Genomic DNA, 19,356 nt, shown 5'->3' with positions numbered 1-19,356 from the left:
TCTCAGCTCCTGCAAACGACACGAACATAAAAGCGTTGCACAGCTATGATTTGCATTGTGCTTCCCTTGCTTCCAGGTATAACAGAGTGCCTTTTCCCAAAGGTTCAAAGCCCTCTTGTGCTGGCACTGGGTCTGGGAGCTGCCCAGGAAGGAAGGTCTGCCTGTCCACCTTGGAGGGAGCACCAGCTCCCTTGCCACTGCCCTGGGGGTTTCCAAAGAGGTGGCTAGTCCCTCATCCATGATTGTTCCTTTTAAAGCAGACTGGCCAGAGCCCAGGGCAGGTCCAGGAGCCAGGCCCTTGCTGCAGACACCAGCTCCTCTGCCCAGGCTCAGCACTTCCTTCAGGCCCTGAGGTGTGTGAGCTGAAGGAAACTAATGCCTCTGACTACACGGCAACCACTGAAGGATTCATTTTGAGAGCTGCAGCTCAGAAGTGATTGCTAAATATGGCATTTTCTGTTCTGATTGGAGACTTCCTTCAAATAAAGATTTGAGGATGCATTTCAGGTGATAAAACGTGCCCTTGAGAAGGGGACTTTGCTTCACCTGAGAAGCAGCAGGATGGCACATTGGCTGGAGGGTGGTCCAGGCCAGGTCTCTCACGGAATGCAGGACACTGACACCCACAAAGGCACTTTCAACTCCAGAACAAAGTGACCAAGTATCAAAGCAAATCACACAGCAAATCAGTTAAAAAAAAGAAAAAAAAAGGTTTATTCGGAATATTTGATTTTTAAAAAATCATACGTATGAGGTATACTACAGAAATCCAGATACAGTAAGTTGTATGTAAAACCCAACCTAATAGTGGGAAAAGCAAGACTGCAGAAATCACTTCCAGAGAGAAAACATGCACATCAGGACCGCCAAGTGTCCCCAACAGTCATAACATTTCCGTGGATCTGTCCCCCAATCATGTGCACCAACAAGACTGGCCCTGGTGTCTCAGGAAGGACAGGTATTCCCCCTGCAAGTAGCAGGCAGTATGGACAGAGTGGCTTAAAGAGACCACCGTGGCACAACGGGAAGGAACACTTGCTTGTTCCCAGTCGTATTTTAGCCAACTCAATCACATTTTAATAACTAAACACGAGATTTTGGCAAAATGCACAACCCCCTGATGAGGGCGTCCTTCTGGCAGTCCACAGCAAGGTACCTGCCTCCCCCAACTGGGGGCCATCCAGACACACATGTCACCCCCCCTGCATGAGCAGACAGCCATGGGAGCAGCCCTGGGTGGCACCCAGGCCCAACACTAGCTTTAAGCTCACCTCTAAGCCCAGGGCCCTTCACTGTGGGCCAGTGTGTAAGACAAGCAGTGAGGGAACAGTGGAAGGACGTGGTGACACCTAGCAGGGCAGGAGTCAGGGGTCAGGAGAGCCATGGAGATAGGGATAAGACAGGGGCACAGGAGAAAGCCTCGCACAACCTTGGGTCACATGGGATGAGATGTGGGGGTGTCCCACCTGACAGGGGAGCCAGCACCCCTCCAGGGGTTCCCACCAGTCTTACTCTTGACCCGGGTCTTCCCTCCACTTCCGAACACTGCTGCCCCACAGAGCTTATGTAGTCAGCCACTCCCAGAGCTGCAGACATGGACATCAGTCCTGGGAGACCCAACAGTCATGACAAACATACAGACAACATGCACTGCTGACCTCAGGAGAGCCACAGGTACCTGAAGTGGCTACACATGACAAGGCAATTTGGCAAAAAAAAAAAAAAAAAAAGTTCAAAAACAATCACCAAAGTCCTCCTAGGGAAGATGATTACAATTTATTAGCACATTCTGTGGCATCAACATTTTCAAAAGCATCAGTAGAAGTATTAAATATAAAATCAATATGTATATTTCCCTCCTCACCCTCAGAAAACAGAACAAAAAATACAAACCCAAAACCCCAAACCAGCAAAGGCATGATCTGAAGTGTGATTCTGTACAGGCCCGCAGGGCAGGCGGGCCGCCTACTGCCACATCTCCACATAGTTGGCCGGGAAAAGCCCGTACAGGCGCTTGCACACGCTGCGCTGCCAGCCTTCCTCATGCATCATTTCTATGTTGCTGATGATGTCATCAGGGTCAAAGGAGATTTCGTCACCACGCGCTGGGAAAAAAGCAAAGAGAGAGACACAAATGGAAAACATTTCCAGGGGGGCTGGGAGGAGCATGCAGCAAGAAGAAGGAGGCAGCCACAGCCCGTGTAAGGCTGGGATGCACAAATGTGAGCGGCGTCTTCCAAAAACATCCACCCTGGCCAGACACTGTTTTTGAGAAATGGCCAGGATGGGTGGGAACTCGCCTTCCTTCCCACCTTCACTGGGGGAGTGAGGGAAGGGTGCCACCACTGACAGGGCACAGGGGGACGAGGACATGTAGGAGGGGTGGTCAGGGTGGGTGGTTCTGAACACAGGAAGGGGTCTAGAAAGAAGCCCAGGTGACGGGCTGGAACACAGGTCACGGGATGAACTCAAACATATGTACAGATGCCAAAATATCAGAGAACCCATTGAAGAATAAATAGAAACATGTGTGCTGCTGGGCATGGTGGTGCACATTTGTAATCCTAGCAGTCGGGAGGCTTACACAGGAGGATCACATGGCACAAGTTCAAGGGCTACATAGTGAGTTTAAAGCCAGCATCAACTCTATTTCAGGTGATAAAAAGGTTTTATCACTTGAATAGAGACCCTGCCTCAAAAGAAAAAAAAAGCAAGAGAAATGTATAGATAGGGGAATAAATAATAGCAGGTGCAGAAAGGCCACGCTCTGCCTTTGACCGACCCCACTCAGCGGGGAGGAGGAACTGGGAAGCTACTGTCAGGGAAGGCCAAGTGAGGCTGAGAGAAGACAGGACCTGGGGGGCTCACCATAGCGCCTCGCAGTCATCAACTGCTACTGGAGTGGTGTGGATTGGCAGGTGATAGTGACCAATGCCACAGAAATAACATACAGGGTAGGGCAGGGATTTATCTCAGTGGTGTAAGCACCTGCTTGGCAAGTACAAGGTCAGGAGTTCGATCCTGGGTACCACAAAAAAGACAACTCAGCACAGGGAGGCACCGAATTGTATCTGTGGCCTTCCTACCATGCGAGCACCAACTCTGCTGGGCCCTGGCCAACTGTGGAAGGACACAGCCCAGGAACAGGGCCAAACAGGACCAACGCCGAGGGGTGTGTCATGTGCACAAGTGACCTCCCAGAGGGTGGAGAGTGCTGGAAGTACTCATATGAGACCCTGGATGTCCTAGACATGCACAGTGCAGTTTTTGAGTTTTGTTTTCTGTATTTTTGTAATACTAGGGAGGGAATGGGGGCCACCTGCAGGCGTTTCACAGAGCTACATCCCCAACACATCTATTTCTTTGGAGACAGGGTTTTGCTAATTCACCCAGACAGGGTTCAAATTTGCATTCCCCTGTTTTGGTCTCCCAAGTAGCCAGGATTGCAGGTACGTGCCATCACATCAAATGGGGTTTTTAGGGGCAATGGGGACCTTGCAGGTCCCCGATGGATCTGAGAATAAATGTAATTGAAGTGGTTAAGTGCATGAGTTTGTACATGCACACATGCAGAAAATTAGGACCTGGTTGAGACATGAGAGTCCTTGTCACTGTACTGGGAGTTTTTCTGTAACTGAAACTATTTCAAAATAGAAACTGCAGCATCACTGGAAAAGTCAGATTCTTAGGGGCTGAGTTGGCAGGAACAAAGGGCAGGAAGTTGCTCAGGCGCCTCACCAGCCTGGTAGTCCTAAAGTGCGATGGCTGTGATGCCCAGGTCGTTCTCATACTCGTCATAGGTGTTCTCTTCTGAAAGGAAATGGGGACAGTTGAGCAGCAGCTGGTACCCACCTGTACCTCCCCACTGTAACTGCTTTTCACACAATGATTCCCAAGATTTGGGGCAGGAGCACTTGCTAGGAAAAAATCTCAGTGAGTGAGCTCCACTCTGAGGGCAGCAGGAGAGAGGAAAGGAGGCACCTCCTGGAAACTCAAGAGAAGACTCCAGCTTTCAAGAGCAAGTCCATGGACTCCCAGCTCTGCCATCACCCAGGGAACATGGCTCTCATGACCATTTTGAGAGTATAACTTTTAAAATGCAAAATATCTAGCATCATCAGGGAAGTGAATAAGAGAAGGGACAGGGCAATCAATGCCTGTGACGCTGTCAAGGTAAGAGGCCTCCCCCCCCCCCCGTCACGTGTGTTCTCAGCCCAAGTGGCTCCTGCCCTCCATACCGACCACATTACCACATTGCTCCATGTGGGATAAGGGGTCTGTGCTGGACCTGGTGTACTACAGGAAACCTCAGTATTAAAGGACAATAAGCAAAACTGCAGTGTTCACCTAGATCAGGGGCAGAAAACCTTTTGGAGACCAACTAACTACTCAAACTGTAACACAAAACCCACTTATGTATCACAAAGTGATAATGCTGTAATTAAACCTGAATACCGAGGTTTTAGTTTACAAAAATAACCTAATTCAACGCTGGGTTTCTGGCGGGACTTGGATTGTGAGCCAACAGAGAGGGCTCTGCGCATACCCACTGCAGCAGGCATGCTATAGGTTCACCACACTGACCTAAGTGAAACACCTGCACCATCTTCAAGCTGCAGAAAGTGTCACCTTTAAGGTTGTCCTGCAGCAGACAGGTGCTTGATGTCCAGAGGAAATGCCACAGTAACAGAAGCCTGTTTCCTGACTCCAGACCTATCCCCAGGTTCCCTGTATCCCAGAATACCAGGGACCTTCCCAGGACCACTGCTGCCACTGGAGACCACTGTGCCTAGGGCCATTCTAATAGGGAAACAAAGAGTTCGGGGGTGGGGGGTGTGAGCAGACAGGAACCCTGAACACATTCTTCATGGGGAATAATGCTGGGTGGGATCTCTCAGAGAGCCCCATTCCCAGGAAGGGCATGGGAGCGTGGGCACAGTACCTGCTTGATAGTGGCCAGAGGGTTTGGTGGTGTCCTAGATGGCTTCCGGATCATAGTCCAGGCTCTGCTAACTGCTGGCCTGTGGGAAGGTAGTTTGTGGCCTCTACACTGTACACATGCTAGGGCTCACTTTCACTTGCAGGACCTCTGCGTTCAAGGAGGCTGCATCCTGAAAAGGAACAAATGGACATATCCTGTGGCCTGGCTGGCACCTACAAAGTTTACAGCTACACTGTCAATGCCACCTAAGACATGGGGACTTATTTCCTAGCTTCGGCTGGGATTGAGGAAAAGGACACTAGTCAGGAAGGCATCAGTTCAAAGTCCTGACTGACCTCTCATCCAGGGAGCCCCAGTCCTTATTACCCCCAACACTCCCAAATCCTGAAGGGACTGAAGTCCACTCTCCTCACCAGGAACCATACACTCCCCAAACTGCATCCCCAGGGCTCGAGTCATTCCATCCTGAGTTCAAATTAGCCTGTTTGTATTTTAGGTCTCAGGTTTCTGTCCTGTCCAGTGCTGCCTATCAGCACCAGCCAGCAGCTTCTTGTCTTCTAACCAAATCCTCCGCACAGAGTGAGGCAAGGGAACCACCAAAAGAACCATGTTCAAAGACAAAGGTACTCAGAGAAAATACACACCTTATAATTTAAAACTGCGTGACTAAAAAATTTTTTAAATAAAAAAAAACCATATGACTTCTGAGTTCTAACAGGCATCCTGAAGCACACATTAACATTGGCTCCAATGTTTCTGACCAGGTGCCCTCTGTGGGTCACAAAAAACAAGGCAGGTGGTCAGGAATGGCACTTGCAGGATGCTGCTGGGAGGCCTGGCTTTCTCTGGATTTGGGAGTAAGACCAGGAATACCCAGGCCCGGCCCTGTGCATCTCCATAGCTTTCACGGGTCTGTAACCTCCCTGTGTCTTGAGTCCTCAGCAGTTGCAATTCACTGACACAAAGTGCTATTTAGATAAAAGAGTAAATGTGCAGCCCAGAGTGGCTATGGGGGAAACAGGAAACAGGACAAGGGCCACAGTGGAGGGGGAGCCAGGAGCTGTCAGGCAGGTTAGCATCTGAGGGACAAAGCAAGATCGCAGGTCTGTGAGAGGCACCAATGTGGCACAGAAGGGAGGTGTCTGGGAACACACCATCAGAGCCACAGGAGTGACACTGGTGGTGGCGCCTCAGTGCCAAAGGAGGCTGGTTCCCATAAAGAAGTGCAGCCAGCTCAACACACACAGGCTTGTGAAAGAAGACCAACAAAACCAATGTGACTGAGCATTTGGCATCCAGCGACTTACCCAGGGCTGTAGGGAGACAGTGACCCACTCCTCAGCTGGCAGTCTGACTGCAAGGAGGTGCAGAAAGGTAAGGAAGGGCGGCGGGGAGGTTGCCTCACTCCAAGGATGCCATCCCTGAACCCTGCCACACCACAAGCCCAGTGTGGGCACAGAGCACAGCACACATCAAACATCCACACGGGCACTGCAAAAGGTTCAAGACTCCTTCACGAACCAAACAAAAACACCCACCTCATAGATGGGGCTGGAAGGCTGCCTCTCCTCAGCTGAATGAGGAGTGGGGGACTCAGAGGGTGTTTCCTTTTTGGCTCTGGCTTGCTCCTGCAATAGAAAAATAGCAACCAGAAGGTCATGACCGTCTCGATGACACCAGCAACTCAGAAAAGGAAGGTACCTTAGCCTGAAGAATGGGCCTGATGCAACAGCAGACAGTGTCACACATCCTAGAGAAGGAGCTGCTGCAGCAAAGGAAAGTCATGCAGTCAGCAGACCACCTTGAGAGGAAAGACCTCGGCGGCCTGCAGCACTTCGCGGTGCCACGCCTGGAAGATGCACTTCACTGGGCACTAGGCACAATTGCAGTGCTGGCGCTGGCCTATATAGTTCGCTGTGGAGTCCTCACTCACTGAGGGGATATAGATGATGAGTTGATGCTGTAGTGGACTAAGGTTCTCAGGGACCATGACGTGAGGGGACTATATTATGAGTGGGAGGAAAGTGTGACTCTTTGGCCATCATGGATACAATGCAGTAGACAAATAATGCCCCCTGCTCTGATTCCATGGTCGGCCCAATGTCATCACGAGGTCCTCATAAGACAAGGAGGAGTGTGACAGGCAGTCAAGACATGTGAGGATGGAAGCAGAGTCTGGAGTCACACGAGCCAAGAAACGCAAGGGCCTCTAAAAGCTAGAAAAAGGACAGACACACAGAGCCTGCAAAGGAATGCAGCCCCTCTGACACCTCTGGGGATTCCTGAGTGCCACAAGTGAAGAATGTGTTGTTTCAAGCTCAGTGAGGGTGACCTGAAATGGCAGCCACAGGAAACACACTGATGGCCTGCATGCTCCAGGGAGGACTGTGGAGGACACACAGCCAGGGAACCGTAGAGGCATAATCTGAACCCCAGGTGCCCATGGCACACCTCTCCCATGGGACAAGGAAACACTGTCTCATTTTGTTGGAAAGAAAAGCAGGCCTGGTCCTCGACAGGTCTCTGCATCGCTGTGGACTAGCCTGACCTGCAAGCATTTGTCACCTGGAATCCTACACAGGTTCAAAACCCAAGGCCTGAGTACCGGGCAGCCGTGAAGGGCAGGACTGGGCCCACCAGCCTCAGCACCCAGGCCCCTGGCTGCAGGGTAACTGGATCACTTCACAAACACAGCTGCAGGCCGAAGGGCCTACCTCCAGCCCTTCCCAAACCCAGCTGGGTGAGAAGCCTCCTCAACAGCAGCCACCAGACAGTGTGGATTGACACATAGGCTTCTCCTGCCAGGACGCACTGTGCCAACCTGTCTGGGGTGCTCCTAAGTAACGGAGGGGGTCCACCTGAGACTCAGCACACTCCTGGGGAGGAGGGGGGCCTGTAAACAGAAAAGGACTCAGCAAGCAACCTGCAAAGAAAGGGGCTAAACAATAACTACCCTACTCGAATCTCTCCTCTCAAGCAAGCAGGTCAAACTGTTGTGTCCCAGATGACAGAGATTAAAATCCAGTCATGAAATAAGGAAGGCCCCAATTATGTGAAAAAAAGACAAGACAGCAAGTAAAGAGTGCCTGTGTGTATTCGGGTGTTCTGTGACAAAGAACAACAAACAAACACCTTACTTTATAGAAACTATGAAGGAGAGGTCATTAGGTGTTTCTAGTCACTAAGAACAGGAAAACAGTGTTGTCACGAACCTCTGCTTCCCATCACGTGCCTGCCTGTACTAAGGCAAATCGGGGCTTGTTCATTAATGCCTCCGTTCCCAGCACCCCTGCCTCTGCACACCGACCTCCTCCCGCTGGGGATTCTTGGAACCCAAGCACTGCTGTAAGGAGAAAACATCCAGAACCTCACTTGGCCCAGCAGCTTCGAGTACATTATTTTAGCCTCAACTGCTCAACTACCCAAGAGAAGCAGCCAGGCTGTCAGCCGTGGGTCCTGATGAGCAGGTGGCAGAGCAGAGCCAAAGCCCGCCAAAAAATCCTGGAAAGAGAGTCCTTGCACTCTGTCCAACCTCCACGGCCTCTGTAACCTCTTCTTCTAGTCAAAGTGTGCAGACCACAGGGAAAAGTGGCAGACCAGCCCCAGAGGTCAGGGCAGGCCACCTTGGCAGATGGGTTTGGCCGACCCCTGCCAGCCTGTGTGGCTGACTCTTTGAGTGGAAAACACTTTCTACTGAGAACTTCTGGGAATGCGGAGCAAAGTGGCAGCCACCGCAAGCACGAGCACCCCCTTGGCCACGCATGCTCACGCGCTGGGCCAGCTTCTCTGTCTTCACCTCCAGCTTCCTTCGAGCCTCCTCCTGCTCCTGCCTTTCCTTGGCCATCCACTGTGCTCTCTCCGCTTCCACCTGTCCTCCTGCCTTCTCTCTTTAGTGAGATTTTCAAACTTTGCCCTCATGTTGCTGGCTTTGCTGGCTCGCTGTAGAGGAAGGAAAGAGGGCGTCTGCCTCACAGCACCTCGGAACACTTCCCTGGGCTGAAAGCCCAAGCAGGGTGACCTTCTGCAGCAACAGTTGGCCCCACCAAGAGCTCACACTTCTCCCACCCCACTGTGCTCAGCCTGCCAACTGGGCCAGCTCTCTACACTGTATGTAGCAGCACTTGTGTCTGAACCTTAGCTTCCCACGTATTCTTTTCTGAGATGATGGGAAGTGAACTCCAGAGCTCTGAGCTACATCCTCAGTCATTTTTATTTGCTTTGTTGAGACGGTCTCATTAAGTAGCCTAAACTGGCCTCAAACTTTTGATCCTCCTGCTTCAGGCTTCCCGGTAGCTAGGACTACTGGTGTGAACCAGCACAGCCCTGCTGGAATACTTTTACATAACCCATCATCACATTACTTGCCACCACATGCTGAAAAAACAAAGAAGCAGGCATCCTTAAGAAAAGATGCAAGTCTATTGTTGTTAAAGAAGTTTAAAAAAAAGATACTGATTTTCAGCAGATTTTGACCTTTATATATGCATTTTGGGTGTTTCGTGTGGCAGAAATGGGATAGTCATAAAGCACTCCTGTGCATCTCAGAGAACAGCCTCTCTGCACTAGCTAAACAGTTTTCTTATGGAACATGATTTTCCCTAAGATAACAAGTGGCAGACAAACTCTGGTTATGCAGATTTGGGGATCTGGCAGACACTTCCTCCAAAGTAAATGAATCAAATCATTCTGTCAAATGTCAAAACTTATAGCAGTATTTGTTACCCACAGGAAAATTAATGCTTTCAAGCAGAATTAAAGAGTTCTAGGAAATTAGTAGGTGCCAGAGTGAGCATTGTCACTTAAAGACTGCACCAAGGAGATGGAGAACAAATGTGATTTTCTTCAATAGTATAATGAAAGGGATCAATCGCAGGACAACAAGGATAATCTGTAGGTCTACTGTTTTTTTAATGGCTGCAGCATGATGTTGTCACTCTGGGGAAGCTTCCCAGGATGCAGAACTAGCCTTTAAGGAAAGATGGCCCACACGCACCAGGCAAAATACAGAACACCATAGTGACCCCAAGGTCACCAAGGGCCCTCCCTTCCCACCTGCTGGTCCACCTGTGTCCAGTTTGCCTTAACTGTAGAAGCAATCTGGCCACTGCCACAGACAAAATGTGGGAGCAGATATGAGACCCCAATCCACCATCCTCTAGTAATGGGATTTAGGAAAACATAAAATGATGTCATTCCCCTAAATTTTCTTATTCTGGAACTCACAGTAGTTTTTTTAAAAGCAAACTTAATAAGCAGACTTACCATAGTTTTATTTTTACATGAACTGAAAACTTTCCTCCATTTTAATTTAGAATACATACCAATAAACACATCCAGCTCCATGGAGGCTCTCTGTGGTCCTCAATGACTTTCAAAGTGCCAAGGTGGTCTGGGACCACAGAATCGGGAAGTGATCCAAGGCACCTGCAGCGGAGCTACAGTAACTCTGAGCTCCACTCCCCTCCTTCTTCTCCTCTCCCCGCCCCCTCACCCCACTGAGACTTGAGCCCAGGGCTCTTTCATTGTGTAATGTTTCTTGTGACAGTTCTCACTGAGTTGCCAAGACAGCACTTGAACTTGCAATTCTCCTGCCTCAGGCTCTCAGAGTGCTGGGGTTCTGGGCACACGCCACCTACTGGAAGGTATTTCCTCTGAAGTGAGCAAAAGTGGGCCTCTGCTTCCCAATTTTAAGTGGACCCCCATTCACAGGGACTCTGGTGTAGGCTCTGTTGTGAGAGTTACTTTCCGAAGCAAAGAGGGGTTAACTGTGTCTCCAGGGTCCCTGCAATGTAGGGGGCAGGGTTATGGGGGCAGTCACACATGTCCCTCTGCTCCTGGCTGTTTCTCCAACCTTGCTTTTCCTCCTGGGATTTTCCCTAGACTTTCCTCCAGAGAAGACCAAATAGCGCTTTGGCTGTGTGAGTGACACTCACCAGCTTGAACAGGGACAGTCTTCTAGTAGGCAGACGATACCTGTGCCACACCTTCAAAGGTCGACGCACTCTGCAGAGAAGGAAAAAGAAATCAGAAGTGTGCTCCTCTGCCCCTCCCTACCTGTGGAAATGCTACAGCCTCCCCAGATCCCTCAACAGACCAGGCAGCCTAAGTTCTGCCCCTGTGTTCTGCAGATTCGCGGAGGTACAGCCACACACACTGCTGACCATTAGTCAGTGTCACAGCCATCTGCTCAGGGACAAGCCACCTCTGTGCTGCTCAAGCCTGATCAAGCCTGCCCCCGCCCTGCCTACAAGCCTCTGCTGTGTGGGGACAGGTCCTCAGGACACACAGGCCTGCCTGGCCAGATGTTCCACGTGGCTCTGTAATTGGGATGCCACCACTTTATTTCAACTGGGCTCTCAGCTACACCCCAGGGAAACCGCTGTGACATCAGGCCCTAAACCGCAGGACCTAGCACAGGCTGATGGGGTTCTTAGAAACTAATGACCTTCCCCAGTTCCTTTGAGAGCTGCACCACTGCTGATGGGAGCACCGTGCTCCAGCTCAGGATGCTCACTGCTTCCCCACATGGCACACTAGAGTGCAGCCCAAAGAGGCAGCCCCTCGAGGTAGCAAAACCACACTTCCCTGCGGCACAGGCACAGATGGCTCCAGCTGCCCAAAGGAGACCAGAAAGGAATCTGGCTCACATCCACCCTCCCCTGTGCCTATCCTTTCACAGGGGAGCCAAAAAGCCCACCCCAAAGGACTCCCACCTTGGCCAGAGCAGTCACCTGTCCTCCTAGCCGCCATGCCCAACAGATCTAGCTGTATAGCTCTTAAGGGCCTTTGGCCTAGACTTATCTCTGCTGAGTCTAAGCTTTGGCTACTCAGCTTTCCTGACTAAACCTTTCCCTCTTCCCAAACCTACTGACCTTGGACAGTCTGCCACCTTTTCTAGAACAATCCCTGCCCAGCTGTCCAGGTGACTCCTGCCTGCCCTGTAGCCTCAGGGTGGCAGTGAGATCACTGCCCTGGTTCCTGCCCTCTGCTTTGGGAGGGTGGCTCCAGTCCTCTCATCCCAGTTCCTGCAGTGGAGGCCTCTGGCTTGCTGCTCAGGCAGGGGCATCTCTCTGTCCACATCCATTCCCCATCCATATCACCTCCCACACCATCCCTGTGCTCAGCCTTCCTCACAGTGACTCCGTCACCAAGACCCACCTCTGCTCTGCATGCTGGAAAGGGAAGCCAGTCTATACGTGGGATGCAGGCATCCTCCCACTGAGCTACACTCCAGCCTGTGACTGCCTACAGACCACAGCCTCTCGCACTTGCCACCTTCCTACCCATATAAACCTTGCTCCATCCTCCTTGTCCTGTCTGGCCTGGCACCAAGATTCACAAGAGCAACTACTCTTGCCCTTGATCCCCTCATGCCTATTACAGCCAACCTTGTCCAAGACAGGACAGGCTGGGCATTTCCAAAACAGAAGGTCACTGGCCTCACGTTGATCTCCATCACCACAGAGACAACTGCAGACTCGAGTCCTCAGCGACCCATCATATTTTTAGGACGGCCTCATAGCAAAGCCTGGGCCCTGGCCAGTGGCCTCACTTAGAAAGCACCAGGCTCCATGACAGCACAACAGTTCCAAGGGGGAATCATGATGCCTCACGCATAGGGTTACAAGAGGCAATGCCAGCCTCGCATGCTTACTTCCACGGCGTTTACAAGCCCAGCAGTCATTGGTTACCACTGGCATCAACCACAGACAAGAGACAGAAACTTCCTCAACTCCCAACCGCCAAGCCACAACTTCTGACTCTCTCACTCATTAGCTCCTTCCGTCCTCCTAAACCAGGGGCCCCAGCCACCAGATACTTCCTGGAGTTCCCTGCTGCCACCTCGAGGAGCCTCCTTGCCCAGCATCCTCTGACCTGACACTTCCATCAGACAGGCGCAGCCCTAAACTGGACGAACTTCAGGCATCACAAGCACTTACCACACATGCTCATCCAAATTCTCCAGCTCCACACTCACCCCACTGGCCACTTGGCTCCTCCCTCCTCCTGGGCCCTTGAAGACAAACCCCAGCCCAGCCACTTGCCACCTTTACATCTATAACATCAGATGCATCTCCCATTGCAATTCCAGCCTAAGACAATACCTTGTTCAGGCCTCTGGGGCCACCTCTTCACAGCAACCTTAGACCATCTCCCACGATGCAGACAGGGGCTACTCAGGGCAGATGCCACTCTTGTCCTCTGCCTGCTAAGCCCATCCAGGGCTCCAGAGTCCCTTGAACAACTTGACCTCACATGGTTTGTGCGGCTCCCTTCTCCAGCCCTGCAGTGATCCCTCAATCCCCCACACCGAAATATATGCTGTGCCCTCTGCTCTGCACTCTCTTAGCCCTGACTTTCCTAACAAACTCTTCCCAGCTCTTCAGAACTGGGCTGTGACTAGTCCTTTCTCCAGACCCCTCGGCCTGTGCGGTGTGCCCCAGGGTTCTCCCATGGACCCTGGTGACATGGGGAAGTGCCCGAGGAGAGGCTGTGAGGTCAGCCACAAGCTGTATAGGAACAGAGCTCTAAGGCTCCACCATGCCACCCACCACTACAGCCAAGGGCAGGATGACCCTACAAATGGTCTCACATTAACTCAATTCCCAGTCTGATTTACCATTCATAATCAAAGTTCAAACAGCAGTATGATCCAGTGACAGCTCCCTCACTGCCATGCTATGGCCAAGCACTCAAGACTGGCTAGTTCAGACCTCGACTGGGAGCCAGTCCACTGCTGCCGTAGTGACATATGCCAGCTGAGTGGGTAGATGGCCAGAACCACGAGCACAGTGCCTACCTGATGGTAGCTACAAACAGCAACTGACACAGAGTGGGGGCTGCAGGAATCCCTGGGCCTGCGGGCAGAAAGTTCCACATCTGGAGCTGGACAGCCTTACTTTATCCATCTGATCTTTCTGCACCCTCTCCTTGACACTGAATCCTTTGGAATAGTCTGGAGGTGACAAAATACAAGATTTACTCTGAGGCAGAGGACAGGCCCGGTCCGAGATGATCGCAGGTGCATGCAGATAGGGCTCAAACAGCCCAAGAAAATGCACCCTGGCAGAAAGAACCAAGAACCGCCACAACACAGGCTTTCCGGAACAGGCAAGTTGCGTCTGACCACAATGTCTAGTGCACAGGCAGGGAGCAGGATAGGCGTGGGCATGCTTCTGGCATTCTCCTGGGGAAAGGGCGGAGACGGGCAGCAGGCTGGCAAGAAATAAGCCAAGAAAGGGGCACAGGAGGCCTTTGCGATGGGACACTTCACTAGCACAGTTTTCCACACCAACCACAGGGCTTACGCTCATCTGTTTCCTATGCAACCACTCTACCCAGCACTAAATACAGGCTCAGTCGCAGTTTGTTTTCTTGCTTTTTAAAAGAAAGAAAATACTCCATGTGGACATTCTACCAGCCAAATATGTCTGCTGCAGCAACACACATCCACATGAAAGTCACACTGTCATGCAGTCTCAATGCCACTGAGACTCGACGGCTCTCTCCATGCAGTCTGCAGGGTCAGGCCCAGTGCGTTCACCACCCTACACCCAAGCACTGCGCAGGTCCTAATACTGCGCTCAAAGCCCACACTCTGCCCTTCACTGCTGGACATCATCGTTCAGCCGGTGATGGGTCCAGGTTCTAGTAACCAAGGCCTCAGTTGGAGAACTTTGATGGAAAGTGTGACTGCTCTAAGGAATATGCGTCAACTATCTGGAATTCCAGTGTGTGGCCCCAGAAAGGTTACTTTCCAGCTGTGTGTACACACTGTGTGGCTACATGTGAAGATCCTACACGTGGGTGGTGTTACAAGCAAAAAAATCAGAACAAACAAAACTACCCACCCCTGTCTGAAAAGCACCACTGCTACAATGAAACACAGAAATCACACAGAACACGCATTTCTCAGCCCTCACTGCTACGAACCCTCTGATGGAAGGGTCAGAGGTGCTGGAACTAAAACCTCTCTTTCCTAACCTCAGAGGCAACAAGGCCTGGCACGATGACCCAAGAAGTCGTGGTCAAAAGCAAGCAAACACGCAGAAGGTTGTTAGAAGACCACCCCAGAAACCTGTGAACTATAATTTCTACCCCAACTTTCCTCTGAAAGGTCAAAAGGGGGAAAAAAGAGAATGGGATAAACGGGAACTTAGTTTCAGTGGGTTGAGGATGCCCAATGGTCTGACAGCTGGTGAGCAGGAGAGCCTGCTAGAGCACCGAGGTGAACCCTGAAGCCTGTGCTGGAAGTGGCTGTACCGCAAGGGAGTGTGGGAAGAGGCAGGAGGTGGGGACTGTGCCTTGGTGGGATTCGTGCATGGCCAGTCTTTCCTTATATTCAGGAGTCCCACAGTGGAGGAGTCCTGCCGCTCGGACTGAACACCAAATTTGCTTCCGAAACCAGTCTGATAATCTGGAAATCCACATGTGATAAAAAGGGCTTCCTTTACCTATGCTCACCCAGTAAAGGACCACTCCTCTTGTGCCCAGAGTGTTTCTATATTACGATAAACAATTCCTTTGTATCTGGTCCAGGCTAGTCTACCTGTCACAATACAACTCAGGGCATGTAGCCAAGTATGTAACATTTTGTTACTTGCTTTGTATTGCCCACTTTTAAATTGTATACTATGCTCTCTGTAAACTCAGGAGTTGCTTTTGTGGAATTATCCTGCACCAGTCCCCTGGTATCAAGATCCAACAGTCTGCCAGCGTGAAGATGAAATGCTGCCTTCTTAAACAATCAATGAATGAATGCATGAATAAATGGGAAGGGAGTACAGCTCTGTAGTTGAGTGCTTGCTTAGAGTGTGCAAGGCTGTGGGTTCAATCTGGAGTACTGCTGGTTAAAACACACACACACACACACACACACACACACACACAAAAAAAAAAAAAAACCACTTTCACAGTCTGGCAGGCACCACAGTCAAGCACATCCAGGGCAACGTGGCTTCCTCCCCAGAAGGCTGCTGCACATCAGGCTCAGCTAATGTATTGTAGCCATATACTGCCCATCTCGAACAATTCTCTATGCCACACAGGAACGCATTCTTCAAATAAGCTATCCTAAGAACAAAATGAATACTAATAACAACAGCAGCAGCAGGAGCCAGGCACCATGGTGGGCATATGGGCACACTATCTGCTCTGCTTCCCACCCAGCCCCATGAGTGAGGGATTACCATGACTCCCATTTCACTTGGAATAGAAATTCCAAGACAGCTAGGATGTCAAAAAGTCGGAACACAGACTGAGGCCTGTCCACATCCAGGCCTCTGCCTGCCATGAAACAAAATGAAGGAAGGGGCTAATGGCCCTGATCCAAAGGGAATCAGAACAAGCTTGAGCCTGCCAGAACATCTGGACCCAGCCTGCAGCCCTGAAAAGGAGGGCTCCACAGGAAGAACTCTGAGCAGCACTTGCCACAGTGATATATAGGAAGGGAAATGGGTGGGAGTGGTCCCCATTGGCACATTCTTAGGCAATAAATTTAAGGGTGTCCTATGCCCAGGGCACTTAAAGAAGGACCCCAGTCCATCTGGTAAGTAGACAGCAACACAGGGATCTCTAAGCCCATGTGAGAAAGGCCTTTCTTTACATGCTACTACCCCCCTTCCTCACCCAGCTGGCTCAGCCTCTCAGAGCACCCCAGGGGAAGAGGCCTCGGCTCTTCTCTAGACATCCCTCCCAGCACACTGCTACGAGTGACCCAAAGGACACACATAGCACCAGCACCATCTGGGGTGGAAGGCACTGTGCTCAGCAGAACTCGGGGTCACTTCTTGTGCCCATCACTCACCTGGTCAACTCTGTCCATCTGGACACCAAACTTGCCTCCAAAACCCCGGACCGAGTCGACTTGAGAGCAGTGCTTAGCAAGTTTCAACTGATATTCATGGCCAACAGCTGACTGGAAGAGAGTCCAAAAATAAAATATCACAGACTCACGCCTAGCACAACATTAACAACCCAGGTGCAGGCATTTCCTCCATGCACCCATGGCCAGAATCCCGGGAGAAACTGCAGCCTGAGCCATTGAGTCTCTGGTGCAGGGTTCCTCCAATGCAGCTGCAGGGCTCTCACACCACAACGCCTGACCTAGAGTGGAGCTTTAGATGCAACGGGGCATGGAAAAAAGAGATAATGGCAGCTGACCACACAATTCCTAAGAGCCATTTACATGGACATTGCTGGCAATACATTTACTCTCTTGAAAAAAGGCTTTTCATACTGTAAGAACTACAAATCAGGACAAAAAATATTTATTTTGTCAATACACTAAAGCATAGAAAGGTCTATTTTAGTAATAACACAGACTCAGAATCAACACCGATGTATGCATACAGTGTAGACAGGGTACCAGTTGCTGTCACCCAAACTGGCTCATTCCAGAGTCGCAATCACCAACACTGTCAGCCCCCATCATACAGGGAGCACAGGTTCAGGAATCTTCTGTATGTTACATGTCTACCAGGTAGTAAAGTAAGGAAGCAGAGTCTGGGGTTTTGGCATGCTTCACCTTGAGGTCTGCAAACCCCAGCCTCAAGAGCAGCCCTCTCCAGCAATGACATTCTTCGGAACCCAGCTGTGTCTCTTCACCAGCACAGTGTCTCTGGTTGTGTCTATGATTCTTCTAGCCAGTACAGCCACCTTGATAGATCGTGTGACCACAATGCTGCCTTGGGCCCAACGGTTCCCGATCTTGAGCACAGTTAAGACCCAGGCTTCCAGAGCTAATCCCACAGTACATAGTCCCCCAGGACCGCTCCATGGGTGCTAAGGACAGGCAACACAGTGACAGGTGTGGGAAGGACACACACACATCCAAACACATATGCCCACGCCCCATTGGTACACATCCTGACCTTAACCACCTATGCCAGTTTACCTGGTAGATGCTGGGTCTGGCCACTTGGGCAGTGTTCAGCACATCAGTGAGGCTCGGCAGGTGGCCATTCTTGTTATTTTTCTTGTTGCTGAGATAAAATACCTGACACCCAAAGTTAAAGGAAGAAAGCTCACACATTGTAGAGGTTTCAGTCCATAGCTGGTTCCGAGACAGGGTTGTACATGGCACAGGGGCAAAAGTTCAGAGCAGCAGAAGATAGCAAAAGCAAGCAAGCAGCCTTAATAGCATCTTTCTGACCATTTTACACTCTAGGCTGCTAGGATTAGGGTGCTGTCAAACCAACCAGTATCACACAGCCTTAAACCCAGCATCACCCACTCTAGATACAGTCACTTCCAAAACAAACCCTGTGATTGCATGAGGCTCTGGGGGGACATCTCGACATAAACCGTAACATACCCCATGCATGACCTCTAGGATCTCAACCAGAAAATGTCAGTGAGGGAGTGGCGAGAGGCCACTGTGACAAAGGGATTCTTCAGCATAACTTCATGTAACTCAGAAAGTTACATGAAAATGACTCTAAAAAGACAGTCACGATCACCATGTTTGGCAACAGCTACAGCTTTCTGACTGAAACAGACATGCTCCTAAAGCATCTTTAATCTTCTACTGGCACAATCACACTTGCTATTACACAGTTGTGCAAGTGGAGCTCCACCCTGAAGGCTGAGGTATAAGAAGCAGCAGAGACCACAGAAACAGGAAGCCAGAAGAAGTTGGCCATGTGCTCAGACAATGGCACAACTAGAGCCCCGACAGCTCCTGTGCTTCCTCAAAATATGATTCTGGCAGTGCCTGTCACTAGTTCCTCAATTCTTTGCACAAGGAAGGACCTCACTACTATTTATGCAGGTTCTAGACAGGGCAAGTTACAAAGAGTTTAAGCACTTATTCCCAGGTTAACTGTCAGTTCTTTCTGAAAATAGGCTGGTCTCATGGTGCTCACATGAGATGAAAGCTGAATATTCTTAGACATGTAGGCCCAGAGAACAGTAGCACTAAGAAGCAGCAGAGGCAACAACCATCTCCAGGTCCACCGTTGCGGGATTATTATCAGCCCCTCTGAGAAGTGAGTGATTCTTTGAGCCAGTAAGGACCTGCATGTATGTGTGTCAGCCACAAAGCATGATTCTGCACACTCACCACATGTCCCTGAGCACCCTGCACAACACCAAGCCACCCACAGATGAGAATGATGAGTGTTGGCCCTGAAAAGCCAGGCCAGAGAAGAGTCTCACTGCAAACCACAGCACAACGTGGCAGCAACAACTGAAGGGGAAGCCAAGGCCAGCGTGAAGGAGAAGCGGGGTCTCAGGGTGGGAAAGTTAGGCGGAAGGAAGAGATGGGCTCTTTAGGAAAGTTTCTCGGCTAGAAAAAGCCCAAGTTGGAGGCTCAAGGATAAGCAGGATCCAGGCCAACAAAAGACACAGCCCAAGAAACAGCAGAGAAATCATTTTAAATCAGACTTGTGCTGTATAAACCGGGATCATTTTCC

At 50.6% G+C, this 19,356-nt stretch overlaps 1 pseudogene; it reads right to left on the bottom strand.

The window, feature by feature from the left end:
• Positions 1-690: 690 nt before the first annotated feature.
• The window catches only part of LOC134471469 (src substrate cortactin-like), a 29,486-nt pseudogene continuing 10,820 nt past the window's right edge, over positions 691-19,356 (bottom strand).

This window comes from Cavia porcellus, unplaced genomic scaffold, assembly GCF_034190915.1.
Source record: "Cavia porcellus strain 051 isolate PalLab524CR breed Dunkin Hartley unplaced genomic scaffold, mCavPor4.1 scaffold_18, whole genome shotgun sequence".
Taxonomy (NCBI): domain Eukaryota; kingdom Metazoa; phylum Chordata; class Mammalia; order Rodentia; family Caviidae; genus Cavia; species Cavia porcellus.
This window is presented reverse-complemented; position numbering and strand designations above follow the sequence as displayed.